The 15,889-nt window shown below is 35.9% G+C and overlaps 1 pseudogene; it reads left to right on the top strand.

Moving 5' to 3' along the window:
• The first annotated feature begins 981 nt into the window (after positions 1-981).
• LOC110463007 lies at positions 982-11,070 on the top strand (annotated as a pseudogene).
• The last annotated feature ends 4,819 nt before the right edge of the window (positions 11,071-15,889 follow it).

The raw sequence follows: 15,889 nt of genomic DNA on the forward strand, positions 1-15,889 counted from the left end.
AATGTACAACATCTCCATTATCACACAATGTACAACATCTCCATTATCACACAATGTACACACTCTATTCGCTCTAGCTACATTGACGTATCTTCCACTTTCTATATTAAGCATTGTGAAGATAATCTTATAGACGAAAATACTTTTCTTATTCATTTGGTTAATTGGTTTTTTTGTTAAGTAAAATTGTTAACATAAATTATCTGCCAAGTGTCGATGCAATGTTTCTCTGGAGGAATTTCGTATACATGATCTTACTTTCATAGTTTCTATTCCAAATATACCCGTATCCTACCTTATTCAATTCTGATTTTATATTAACAATCCAATCATCATAATCTAATATTCTCTGCTAGTAACATACTCTCAGTATACAATTGTCCTTTTCTTTGACTTTTATCGTGTATTTCAATACTTTCATTTTTCTCACTCGAGTCTTCCTAATTCAAAACGTACAAATGCGTTACAGACGTATTTCTGCCGACACCTAGATTTTCTGTCGCGCTATAAAATAAAATATACTTCACATGCATATCCTAGTATACTACTTATGTTAGTGCCAAACACTGGATACAATGTTCAATGTTTTACCCGGAGTATGTCCAAACCAGGGATCAAACTTACTTCCCCAATTTCCCAAATAGAAGGCCGCCGTAAAGCGTGTGTGACTTTGAATCAAGTGTGGAGAACGTACTGGATAAAACACACAGAATTAGAAGAATACCGGATATGACAGACCTGGCTTACCCATAGGTTAGTATATATAGACGCGCCTGAGTGGAGACAGAAACAGAAATCAACACAGCTATTTTATAAAGTCGGCTGTTCTGGAACAGATTTAACATGGAAAAATCAATCCTAAACGTCCTCACTCATCGCGAAGCGTTATCGGTACTACGTAGTGAGTGAGCAAGTGGTCGTGATCACGTGTACAGGTAAATATACCCGTCATCACCGGCACCTAGTCATAGGACCGTGACGCGGTACGTCTATTTAGCCCTTTCGTAATCACTGGCACATGGTAACCAAAATAAACAAGAGTGCCGCGTGGATCGTGTGTGAAAACACCCACTCCTATACTCGGGGACTGTGTAAATACCCAATCCTATACTCGGGAACTGTCGCAGGCACCAGCAGGGTAAGTTTTCTTCTGTATGATATCATTGCAATAACATAAACCGACAAAACACGTGCAGAGTGCCTTATACAGCGGACATACACGCGGAGTGAGCTTAATGAAGAACAGAGAAGGGACAGATCCCCGAGAATTGGAAGAGAAAGCGTATGGTCAGTGCGGAACTGACCGTACAGAGGGCCAGCAATTAACAAATAGGCCGATTATAAAATATAGCATAACCGTGGGCCGTAAACATAGTTAGGTATGTGGTTTAACAATATGAGAGCTAGGAATATAACAAATCTGTCGAGTTTTGAAATATAATCTATTATTTATTGATATGTTTACCCCACTCAGCATGTCCTGAACAACGGCCAGGCGAAGGTTAAAAACCGTGACTCGGGTGTGTGGTTGGTCTAGTGGGTAGCTTCACCCGCAGTACGGTAGAGCGTCTAACGTGTGGAGGCAGATGCAATTCACAGACTGGGCAGTTATAACTTGTACATCGTTTTTACCTGGTTTATATGTTATTGTATTAAGAACCAACATTTATTGTAGATGATTTACCTGCCACTCCCAACATGGGTTTTGGTGGTATATACATATTTGCCAACTCTTCCTATTTAGGAGGGAGACTCCCGATTTTAGACCCTTAAATTTAGTATTTTTAACCAGTGAATTTTCAAAACTATTCCTATATTCTAAGATCTAATGATTGCTCCTGAAAGAACAACTCAAAATATGTCATTTTAAAGGGTTATTTTGTCTCTAAGGGAGGTTTTAATTTTGGCCCCATAGACATTTCAAAAAGGTGGCAAGTATGTTTATATTGCCATATAAAGGCTATTCAAGCATGGGACGGCCCGCTGCCTTTTCAAATTACGATGAAGTTCCTTTGGTATAATTTTCCTTTCATTTAACTTTTAAATGACAAGGAACAGAAGACACTACTTACTCGGCTTTAAATACATGACATATTCTCATTTAAAAGCATTACAACTATGTGTAGCGTGTGCACACTTCCCGTATCAAACACGCGTGACAAACCGTACAAAACATTATTACAGTATTACACAACACACAAAATCTCTCGTGTTTCCCGTCAATGTCACATTTCAGGTGACAAATACATGTTTGACGCGCAATGATTTCACAATTTGTACGACATAATTAAAACTATTCAACATCTCTGATATTAGAAATTGTTTCCGGTGTCGTATGTTTGTCGGATCAGTTGAATGCAACATGTTAAACTGATTCCGTATACCGGATTACCTTAATGTTTTCTACTGGCGTACACGTGAACTAGACTGTGTTTTTCTTTAAAATATTTATGTTATTTAAATTCTAAATTATTATTTTCTTGCATATCATGGACATTCATTGCTAGATAATATACTACTTGTTATTGCCTTCCACCAGAACAGTGTTTTCATCGACCTACATGTCTACACGAGTCTTAAAGTGTGCCGTACCTTTCTATATCACATAACATAAGTACTAGTAACAACACACTACCTCATAACATAGCTACTCTATCTCATAGGTATCTCATAGGTAAGACATCAATGGAAAGCCTGTGGTTTGTAATGATGTTATTCATCTGCATTTCGTTAATTGATTGGTTGATCATGATGGAGTGCCCGAAGAATGACATACATTGCATGAAATTAAATCTATCTTGACGTCTAGTGAAGTCTAATTGTCGCTTTAGTATTAATTCATATTTACACATCATAGATTAAAAGGACGGATCAAATTTGTGTGCATGATCTTTCCAGTGCACGTTTAAAATATTTTTAAAACTATTCAAACTTTCGGCATTAACCACTTCAGCTGATAAATTGTTCCAATTTGTAACAGCGGCATTGCTTCTTAAAGAGCTTTAACTGGTGACATCTAGTTGCCGGATAGGTGGATTCAGTAAATAATTTAGACTTGTCTGCATCGTCCACACCACTCAGACTTTTGTACATATACTGAAATATAACAACACACTACCACATAACATAGCTACTATATATACTGAAATATAACAACACACTACCATATAACATAGCTACTTTATATACTGAAATATAACGACACACTACCACATAACATAGCTACTATATATACTGAAATATAACAACACACTACCACATAACATAGCTACTGTATATACTAAAATATAACGACACACTACCACATAACATAGCCACTATATATACTGAAATATAACAACACACTACCACATAACATAGCTACTGTATATACTAAAATATAACGACACACTACCACATAACATAGCCACTATATATACTGAAATACAACAATTCACTACCACATAACATAGCTACTGTATATACTAAAATATAACGACACACTACCACATAACATAGTTACTATATAAACTAAAATATAACGACACACGACCACATAACATAGTTACTATATATACTGAAATTTAGCAACACAGTACCACATAACATAGTTACTATATAAACTAAAATATAACGACACACTACCATATAACATAGCTAAAATATAACGACACACTACCACAGAACATAGCCACTATATATACTGAAATATAACAATACACTTCCACATAACATAGCTACTATATATACTAAAATATAACGACACACTACCATATAACATAGCTAAAATATAACGACACACTACCACAGAACATAGCCACTATATATACTGAAATATAACAATAAACTACCACATAACATAGCTACTATATAAATACTGAAATATAACAACAAACTACCACATAATATAGTTACTATATAAATATTGAAATATAACGCCACACTACCACATAACATAGTTAGTATATATACTGAAATTTAGCAACACAGTACCACATAACATAGTTACTATATAAATAATGAAATATAACAACAAACTACCACATAATATAGTTACTATATAAATATTGAAATATAACGACACACTACCCCATAACATAGTTACTATATAAATATTGAAATACAACGACACACTACCACATAACATAGTTACTATATAAATAATGAAATATAACAACAAACTACCACATAACATAGTTACTATATAAATAGCTACTATATATACTGAAATATAACAATACACTACCACATAACATAGTTACTATATAAATAGCTACTATATATACTGAAATATAACCTATATATACTGAAATATAACAACACACTACCACATAACATAGCTCCTATAACATAGCTACTATATATACTGAAATATAACAATACACTACCACATAACATAGTTACTATATAAACTAAAATATAACGACACACGACCACATAACATAGTTACTATATATACTGAAATTTAGCAACACAGTACCACATAACATAGTTACTATATATACTGAAATTTAGCAACACAGTACCACATAACATAGTTACTATATAAATAATGAAATATAACAACAAACTACCACATAACATAGTTACTATATAAATATTGAAATACAACGACACACTACCACATAACATAGTTACTATATAAATAATGAAATATAACAACAAACTACCACATAACATAGTTACTATATAAATATTGAAATATAACGCCACACTACCACATAACATAGTTAGTATATATACTGAAATTTAGCAACACAGTACCACATAACATAGTTACTATATAAACTAAAATATAACGACACAGTACCACATAACATAGCTACTATATAAATATTGAAATATAACGCCACACTACCACATAACATAGTTAGTATATATACTGAAATTTAGCAACACAGTACCACATAACATAGTTACTATATATACTGAAATTTAGCAACACAGGACCACATAACATAGCTACTATATATCCTGAAATATAACAATACACTACCACATAACATAGTTACTATATATACTGAAATTTAGCAACACAGTACCACATAACATAGTTACTATATAAATAATGAAATATAACAACAAACTACCACATAATATAGTTACTATATAAATATTGAAATATAACGCCACACTACCACATAACATAGTTAGTATATATACTGAAATTTAGCAACACAGTACCACATAACATAGTTACTATATATACTGAAATATAACAATACACTTCCACATAACATAGCTACTATATATACTAAAATATAACGTCACACTACCATATAACATAGCTACTATATTTACTGAAATATAACGACACACTACCACATTACATAGCTACTATATAAACTAAAATATAACGACACACGACCACATAACATAGTTACTATATATACTGAAATATAACAATACACTACCACATAACATGGCTACTGTATATACTAAAATATAACGACACACTACCACAGAACATAGCCACTATATATACTGAAATATAACAATATACTACCACATAACATAGCCACTATTTTTACTGAAATATAGCAACACACTACCACATAACACAGTTACTATATATACTCAGATATAACAACACACTACCACATAACATAGTTACTATATAAATAATGAAATATAACAACAAACTACCACATAACATAGTTACTATATATACTGAAATTTAGCAAAAAAGTACCACATAACATAGCTACTATATAAATACTGAAATATAACAACAAACTACCACATAATATAGTTACTATATAAATATTGAAATACAACGACACACTACCACATAACATAGTTACTATATAAACTAAAATATAACGACACACGACCACATAACATAGTTACTATATATACTGAAATTTAGCAAAAAAGTACCACATAACATAGCTACTATATAAATATTGAAATATAACGCCACACTACCACATAACATAGTTAGTATATATACTGAAATTTAGCAACACAGTACCCCATAACATAGCCACTATATATACTGAAATATAACAATACACTTCCACATAACATAGCTACTATATATACTAAAATATAACGACACACTACCATATAACATAGCTACTATATATACTGAAATATAACGACACACTACCACATTACATAGCTACTATATAAACTAAAATATAACGACACAGTACCACATAACATAGCTACTATATAAATATTGAAATATAACGACACACTACCACATAACATAGCTACTATATAAATATTGAAATATAACGCCACACTACCACATAACATAGTTACTATATATACTGAAATTTAGCAACACAGTACAACATAACATAGTTACTATATAAACTAAAATATAACGACACACTACCACATAACATAGTTACTATATAAACTAAAATATAACGACACACTTCCACATAACTTAGTTACTATATATACTGAAATATAACAATTGTTATTATAATCGATATAATAAATTCTAAAATATAACCGAGACGGCTTTGGTAGATATCACATTGTTTTGTCACTATTAATTACTTAAGTCACCCTTTAACTACCAGGGCGGGTACTGGTAGATATCTGATTGTTAAAAGGCATTATAATTACCAGGACACATATAATTACTTTAGTCACAATTTGACTACCAAGGCGGATACTGGGAGATAAGGCATTATAATTACTAGGACATGTATAATTACTTTAGTCACCCTTTAACTACCAGGGCGGGTACTGGTAGATATCTGATTGTTAAAGGCATTATAATTACTAGGACATGTATAATTACTTTAGTCACCCTTTAACTACCAGGGCGGGTACTGGTAGATATCTGATTGTTTAAAGGCATTATAATTACCAGGACACATATAATTACTTTAGTCACATTTTGACTACCAAGGGGGATACTGGGAGATAAGGCATTATAATTACTAGGACATATAAAATTACTTTAGTCACCCTTTAACTACTAGGGCGGGTACTGGTAGATATCTGATTGTTAAAAGGCATTATAATTACCAGGACACATATAATTACTTTAGTCACATTTTGACTACCAAGGCGGATACTGGGAGATAAGGCATTATAATTACTAGGACATATAAAATTACTTTAGTCACCCTTTAACTACCAGGGCGGGTACTGGTAGACATCTGATTGTTAAAAGGCATTATAATTACTAGGACATATAAAATTACTTTAGTCACCCTTTAACTATCCGGGCGGGTACTGGTAGATATCTGATTGTTAAAAGGCATTATAATTACTAGGACATGTATAATAACTTTAGTCACCTTTTGACTACCAGGGCAGGTTACTTTGAATTACCCTACTTCTCAAAACTTTTGATAGAACGAAAATGAGACATACACATTCTGTTCAGATATTTATTCATCCCCTATATAAGGATATCAAAACTATGTGTTAAGAACCATGTACGTCATATTTTCAGAGATAATATGCTGTAGTTTCAAACCGAGACGAAAAATTCTTTTCATAGGTTGAAATGTTTTGAATACTTGTTTGCAGTTACAATATAGAGATCCATCTGAAAACGAAATAAACAACAATAACAACACTTTGCAGTGATTTGTTTCTTTGGGCTATATTTGTCATAAAATGACAGGACTACATTACTGGGGAATGAAACACTGTCGTTCGCATTAGTCCAGATGCGTCATACTTGTATGTTCCATGACAAGCAACATTTGTTAGATATCTTAAAATCTGGTATATATCGGCAGACAGCTGAATATATGTCGTAACGTATTGGATGTGACGTCACATGTACATGTTAGATTGATACTGACTGTGTGTTTTGTAGATATGGCTGTTCAGTGGTTGACGAAGTTTGGAAGTCTCGGTCTGCGCATGACCACTGAGGAAGAGGAATGGATCTACAAAGAGGAGCCCCACTCCCCACGGCGCCAGGAGATTCTCAAAAAGTACCCCCAGATAAAAAAGCTGATGGGGTACGACCCTAAGATCGCCTATATCGTGACGGTTGAGGTGCTGGTCCAGCTCGTTGCAGCCTGGATGGTCCGGGACGCTTCCTGGGTGACAATAGCCGTCCTGGCTTACTGTTTCGGCGGAGTCCTCAACCATTCGCTTGGTAGTGCTATTCACGAAATCGGTCACAATTTGGCTTTTGGACACAGTCATCCTAAGTTGAACAGAATGTTAAGTCTGTGGTGTAACCTGCCAATCGTGGCACCTATGGCCATCAGCTACAGGAAGTACCACGCTGATCATCACCGTTTTCTTGGCGAAGAGAACAAGGACGTGGATATTCCAACTCGGCTGGAGAGCTATCTGTTCCGTCATCCAATTACTAAAATATTTTGGCTCATGGTTCACCCAATCATCCACGCTATTCGCCCATTCTACAAGAGTCCTAAACCAATCACAGGCTGGGAGATTATCAACACCATCGTCCAGATGACCTTCAACGTGATCATAGTGACGAACTTTGGGGTGAAGTCTATTGTGTATCTTCTTTTGGGGACATTGATGGCCCTCGGTTTCCATCCTTTGGCCGGACATTTCATCTCGGAACATTATCTGTTTAACAATAACGAAACACAAGGTACGACATCATACTACGGTCCCCTAAATATAGTCCTGTTTAATGTGGGTTATCATATAGAACATCACGACTTCCCTTACATCCCGTACAACAAGCTGCCAGAACTGAAGAAGATCGCCCCGGAATACTACGACCTTCCGTACCACACGTCATGGGTAAAGGTCGTATGGGACTTCATCTTTGACAAAAATTCGGGTCCACAGGCAAGGAGTGTGGGCTACCGGAAGGTGGACATTGCAACTAACGACCAGAGCAACGGTCACGTGATCCGACAGAAGGAGGAATGAGTTTTAGCATAATAATGATTATTGTTAACATATACAAAACATTGTTAAATCTCGGTTAAGTGTTGTGAAATTATTTTGTGTCCCCGTTTTATACTTTATGGCTTTTCTCTTTACAATGTATTTGAAAAACTATCGTTTAGTCAAACAATTCTTGTAAGCGTTTCTGAATATTTGTTTTTGGTTTATCGGGCATTATTTCTCTTGATATTCCTACTGTTACACCCCCCTCCCCCTCCACTGTCACTTTTGGTGAATTCTGCTGATTGAAGTACTACTTAAATTGTCTAGTTTTGTGTAATCCTCTTCCAAACAATACTGAGGTAAATAATGGCGTCAGACTGACGACTCTAACATGCATGCAGTAGTCTATTGGTGATTTGTGCCCAGAGGTATATAAGTTATGTTTATTGATCTGTAAGAGTCGTTGTTAAGATATATCTACTTGATAAGATTAAAACCCGTATTAAGAGACCAGATTCGGTATGTCTATTACATGTCCATTAATTGTTCGCAGTCTCTTAATACATGTTCATTTGAGAGAAAAAACAACAACTGCAGTATGGAGGTTAATACATGTCAAAGATGGTCTGTTGAGCACCTGTTGAGATTTAGGTACACATTTGATAGTTGAGTTTGATGTGTATAGATTCTTGACCCCGAGCTCTACTATAATATATTTATAGTTTTATATCCTAGGTAATGATATGGATAACATGCCATGGTAATCTCTGTGTTTTTTGTAGGTTATAATTATTGTTTGTTACATTTTCCTTCTATTTGGTATATTACTTACAGGATTACTTTAAGCACATGCCATCACTGTGTTTTTGTGTAGTGTATCCGTTTTATACAACTTCACATCATCTACTTTTAGTGTAAGAACATGCTAAGCGTTAAAAAGTGGGATGAGTGTAAAACGGGAGAAAGCAGATATCAAACTCGTGCTGATTGGTTGCATTTGATGTCTCTTCCCATGAAAGATGAACGTAACAGTGTGGTCTTTTCTCATTAAAAGATGAACGTAACAGTGTGGTCTTTTCTCATGAAAGATGAACGTAACCGTGTGGTCTCATCTCATGAAAGATGAACGTAACAGTGTGGTCTCTTCTCATTAAAGATGAACGTAACAGTGTGGTCTCTTCTTATGAAAGATGAACGTAGCACTCACACAGCTGACTACACCTATACAATTTTGTAATAGATAAAGAATGCACGAAAAATGAATTGCACTGCATTATACAGCTGTTTCGCCTTTCTTGGACTCATCGGTGACGCTAAAGGCCAAAACGTTAGAAATCAAAATTCTCTAGCTGCATCTCATGTTATTTTGGAGAATGAAGTAACCATGTTTTATAATTGAGAATTATACGATGGGCTGTAGGTAGCCTCAATTTGGATAACTTATAAGATAACTGTTTATTATCAGATAGAAACCATGTGCTACTTTCTTTTGCCAAAACTCGTTAAATTCAAGGAAATTATATCAATGATATTTCCCTGTCAACGTTTTCCAAAATCCAAGATCTGGTGTTTACATACAATATTCCCGGTACCTATGTCATATTTACAATATTTCCTGTAATTAATATACATAGATTACATTGTTTAATTATTGTATATTTAAATGACATTTTCCCCTATGCTAACTGTATCCTTTGTTGGTTGTTCATTGTTCCTGTTCCCTATGGTTAGATATACGTTATTTAATGGACTCTATGCATATGATATCTATTATATTTATATGTAATCTATTTTTAGGTTACCTTGTTTACTGAACCCTGTATTAAGATATTCATTGTGTCCTTTGTTTTGCCTGATGAATATGTTATTTATGATATCGTATATATATTCTCTTGACATCAGCTATGATGTTACATCGGGATGTACTGCAAGGTAAACGTGCTTAAAGTGGGATGGAAGCTTTATTAGAATGAAAGTCAAAGAAAATAGATTTTTACAAAAGAAAGTAAACGATGTAAAAATATGAATAATCGAAGTGAACATGCCGGTCTACAATATGATGTGAAGGCATATTGAAAACTGAGAACTTGAGAAGTCAGTAGGATGCCTCGTGGTTTGTTACCACTAACCCGACGCTCTCTTTGAGTATATGACATTACTTGGTTTTGTCATATACATACATAATGATAATCATAAACAATTCGAGGTTCATATATACCGCTTTATCACAACCTTGTTCGTAGGTCGTCTCAAAGCGGTTCACAAATTATTATCCGTGGTTATAAGGGCCTTTGCAACCAGCCAATACCTTCCTCAACTGCACGGGGAGCATACAGCCGGAGCTGCCATTTCGGCGCTAACAGCTATCAATCAACAATTCTAGCACTGCCCAACCACGTAATCATTTACAGCTGAGTAGACTGGAACAAGCGAAGTAAAGTATCTTGCTCAAAGATACAACACAGTGCCGTGCCGTGACTCGACCCCGCAACCCTTCGGTAACGAGCCCGGCGTCCTACCACTAGACTACCGTGCCTTCAATTACATACTTACCCTTCCGGAAAACCTGAGCCTGTAATCATGAAACAATCCTTATGCACAAAGTCAGATTTTGTGCTCATACCCAATTTCTTATTCCAGTGATATGAAAAGTACATTTTGTCAATGATCTGGAAGAATTTGGGAGAGTCTTAAGGCCGAATACCATTTTCAATGTTTATCATGATTTTAAGGCAGCAGAAAGAAAGCAGGGTTGAGCACAGAATCCATACTTGAGCACGAGAACGGTTTCATGAATACTGGCCCAGATCTTATAATCATTGCAATTTTTCCAGTGTCCGTTTAACGTTTTTTGTTCATAATTTGCTCAAGTGTCATCGATTTTGAGGACGAACTTTATATAGAAATGAAGCGGGTTTGGTTTTAAATACTCTTACCATTTTGCAAGTATGAGATCTTAATGGAGCCCAATTCATCTATTTATTTGTACATTACTGCAATTTTACTTTATTGTTATTTTGTTCAAAGATAGGGTCCCGTTGATTTAAGGTATTTTAAGCATTTTTGACATTGTTTTACATGTAAATGTACATACAGTATGATATACCTATATTTAGGTATGGGGCGACTTCATTACATGTATAATTGACACTATTGGAAAAATCCTATAGGGTTTACATTAACTAGGGCATTTAATTGTTTGTCTGGTAAAGAACGGGTCTATATTTAAATTCAATGTTCATGGAATTTACCTTGCTTCGATGAGTTGAGTCTATACAAAAATTACCTCTTCCGTGAGTTAAGAGCTAATAAACAATAATGAAAGTCGGTTATGTCTATTTATCAACGCTATATAAGGCAAATCTAAAACTCCCATGGGAGCTGTCGGTATACGTATCGAAATGCTACTTGTTAAACTCATGGAAATGTTTTACTTGATTAAAAAATCTCCGGCCACGCGCTACTCCCTCATTGAAACCTTCTGAGTGGACCGTAGTTCCATATTAAATCACAGTTGGTATACGGCAGTACCGCAAAAAATACGATTCCAATGGCCTTACCGTCTGTTATTTAAATATTAAGTGGTGTTGATGACGTTTTACTGATGTCTTTGTTAATTTAAATTACAAATGAAGGAGTTGGTGTGGCCAACTTATTTATAAACTGATATGATATCAGAATTTTACAATCCATTAAATTCCAACAAAAAAAAAGGGCTATACATATTTTATGGAAATACATTGTAATAAATTCTGTTAATATTTTGCCAGAATTGAAAGACAGATAAAACCAAAGGTAGCCGTTTAAACTACATATCAAAATACAGTTACTGTCTCAAACATCTCCTTGTAAGTCATTTGTTGTATAATACTGACAATTTACTTAGTTAATATAAAAATTAGTGCTACAGATTTTGGTTTTCAGACTATATAAACATATAATTTTTATTTGCCTTTTTCAGGCTAGTGTTTTGCTTCATATAGTGTTTACCAAGTTTTTAATTTCACTTCCGATCCTCATTTATGTTTTCATCTGAATTATAAACAAGAAATATATACTATATAATATTGACAATTGGTTTGAATGATTTTCTATTGAGGAGGATCCTCTTACCATATTTATCCAGTAAGATTATCATAAACGTGGAAGTCATATCAGAAAAAATAGCCCCGTGGACATGATTGGTCAATCAACACATCACAGAACAGCCTTTTAGTTAGACACGGCTTACATTACGTGCGCTATAATTATAGATTCAAAATTTCACAGTTAGCTGTTCTTGTTTTAAATGTAAAATCGCCATATCCAGAGTGAAAATCAATTAGTCACAATGAAATACATTTGTCAGATGGAGAATTGTTTGTATTTACACATTTTTTTTTAAAATCATCGATGTTGAAACACATGTATCAATATAAGCAGTTTATCAAAATAGAGAAAAAGAAAACACAAGATATGTTTACAATGTTTTCAGTGTACGTGAATGTGTGCACAGATTTGTCTAGATGTGAAGTGATATTCATCTTGTTTGACGCACGAATAGGATTTGCAATATAACCCCGTGTTGTAAAGAGCCTCTGGCCTTTATTATACTTGGACTATACTCTCTTACCTTAAGCATGTTCTTTCACTGGTGCTCGCAGTAAAACTTCTTTGATGCTGAAGGAAATGCAATAACGCTTGATATCTTTTAAATAATGAAATATTATCGACAATCCATGGCAATCCATCGCAATAGTATCGTCGTGTGTTAAGTGCGTTTTATATACACTTCTATAATTTATTAATATTTTTGATCTGAAATGTGATATATTCGTATTGCATATTTAACCAATACTTCATGTAATATGTAGACATATAAAATGTTGCTTTGAAGTCTAGTGTGGATGGCTATACAGTTGATGATCAATAAAAACAGTCCTGCTATGGCATATTTATTGAGTGTTTTATTTTGTTTTTTGCGGGATAGCTATAGGAATGGCTGCCCGATAAGGTTACTGGTATTAAGATAATGTTCTCACACGCGGATGTAGGATTGTGTGAAATTGGAAAGTGATAGTGAAAGCCTGTTGGTAAAGGTCCAGGGCCAAGTTCCCTATAAGAGAATGGGGGTATTAGAGTGGAAGAAGGGTGTAAGTGATGGTCTGCTGGTCAGGGTCCAGTGCCAAGTTCCCGATAAGAGAATGGGGGCATTAGGATAGGGAGGGTGCTGATGATAGCCTATTAATCAGGGTCCAGGGCCGAGTTCCCGATGAGATAATGAGGGAATTAGAGTGGAAGAAGGGTGTAAGTGATGGTCTGCTGGTCAGGGTCCAGTGCCGAGTTCCCGATGAGAGAATAGGGGCATTAGGAAAGGGAGGTTGCTGATGCTAACCTGTTAATCAGGGTCCAGGGCCGAGTTCCCGATGAGAGAATGGGGACATATGGGTGGAAGAAGGTTGTTGATTATAGCCTGTTGATTAGGGTCCAGGGTCGAAGTCCCAATGAGAGAATGGGGGCATTGGTGAGGGTGTTGACGCTAGCCTGATAATCAGGGTCCAGGGCCGCCGAAGGTTCGATGAGAGAATGGGGACATAAGCATGGGGTAGGGTGCCAGTGATAGCCTGCCGGTCAAGGTCCAAGGCCGAGGTCCCGATGAGATAATGTGGATATGGGGAGGGTGGTGGTGATAGCCTGCCGGTCAGGGTCCAGGGACTAAGTTCCGATGAGAGAATAGGGCCTGGGAGTAGGGTGGGATTGGGTTGTGGCGAAGGTACTCGGTGGCTCTAGCACTACGACCTTCTCCGCATAAACTGATTAGTAGATGAGGGCAATGGAATCTAAACCATAAATTCAGCCTCTTTTTCTTGATCTGCTAATGTTTGTGACGAATATTTGCTGATAAACTACATTATTTTGTTTAGAAGATGCCAGGATGAACAGTTACCAGGTATCGACACACCATATACTATGGTTTCGTTTGGCCACATTCTCATTTGGTTAAATCGAACTCTTTGTTGAAATGTATACATACAGAAAAAAGTTAAGCACCCCCATGTTTTTTTGAAATGACAAATGGTACAATTAGTGTCATGAGATAACGGAACAAATAATCGCAAAAATACAAATGCAGCCTGTTAGGACATTACATTAGCTTTAAGGAAAACACAACAAATATCAACAGAAATGATAATTTAAAGAATAGATTGTCAAAAAATCACAAGCCCAGTTATTACACTAAAACATGTCCATTTAAAGTATTGACCTTCTTAGGTCATAATGCCCGATAAGATTGTCATTTCACTTAGAAAACGTCAATTTTAAGTCACTTAACGACATCCATGGTTCAAAGTTTAATGTCGAGTGAAACCACCACCTGCTTGGATGCCGGCCTCAACCCTGCGTCTCATCCCTCCAGTCAGTCGTCGGATTTCCTGCTGTGGTAGCTGTCGCCATTCCCGATGCAATGCTGCTTCCAACTGACGTAAGTTTTGTACAGGAGGTTCGACTGCCTTTACACAACGGCCTAACATGTCCCAAACATGCTCTATGGGATTCAAATCCGGTCTCATGGCTGGCCATGGAAGAGAAGTCACTGCTTCGCCTTGAAGGTAGGCGGTTACCGCCCTTGAACGATGCGGCCTGGCGTTGTCATCCATAAACACAGGTCTTGCAGCTAATGGATGGTTATCAAAAAGGGGGACAACAACTGGCTGAAGACCTTCTCTGATGTATTGATCACCCTTCAGGTTTCCTCGTATGGTCACCAAGTCCAAACTCTCATTCGTGCATCTGTTACGTGCAGGAGAATCCGGCTCTCGTCCGACCAATGGATCTTGCTCCAGGTCCTCAAGTGCCAACCATGTCGCGCTAAACACCATGCTAAACGCAATCTTTGATGTCGATCAGTTAACATGGGACGTCTAATTACCCTCCTTGACTTTAGTCCTGCTGATTTCAACCGGTTCCTCACTGTTCTTGTTGATAGACGTCTATAAGGTAACCATTGTCTTTTTAGAAAAGGACTAGTTGCAAATGGCATTCGTCTAACTAGGCGTTATAGTGCCCTGTCTTCACGCTGCGATGTTACGGGTGGTCTACCGGATCTTGGCAAGTCTTTGAC

Source organism: Mizuhopecten yessoensis, unplaced genomic scaffold, assembly GCF_002113885.1.
Source record: "Mizuhopecten yessoensis strain PY_sf001 unplaced genomic scaffold, ASM211388v2 scaffold10849, whole genome shotgun sequence".
Lineage (NCBI taxonomy): Eukaryota > Metazoa > Mollusca > Bivalvia > Pectinida > Pectinidae > Mizuhopecten > Mizuhopecten yessoensis.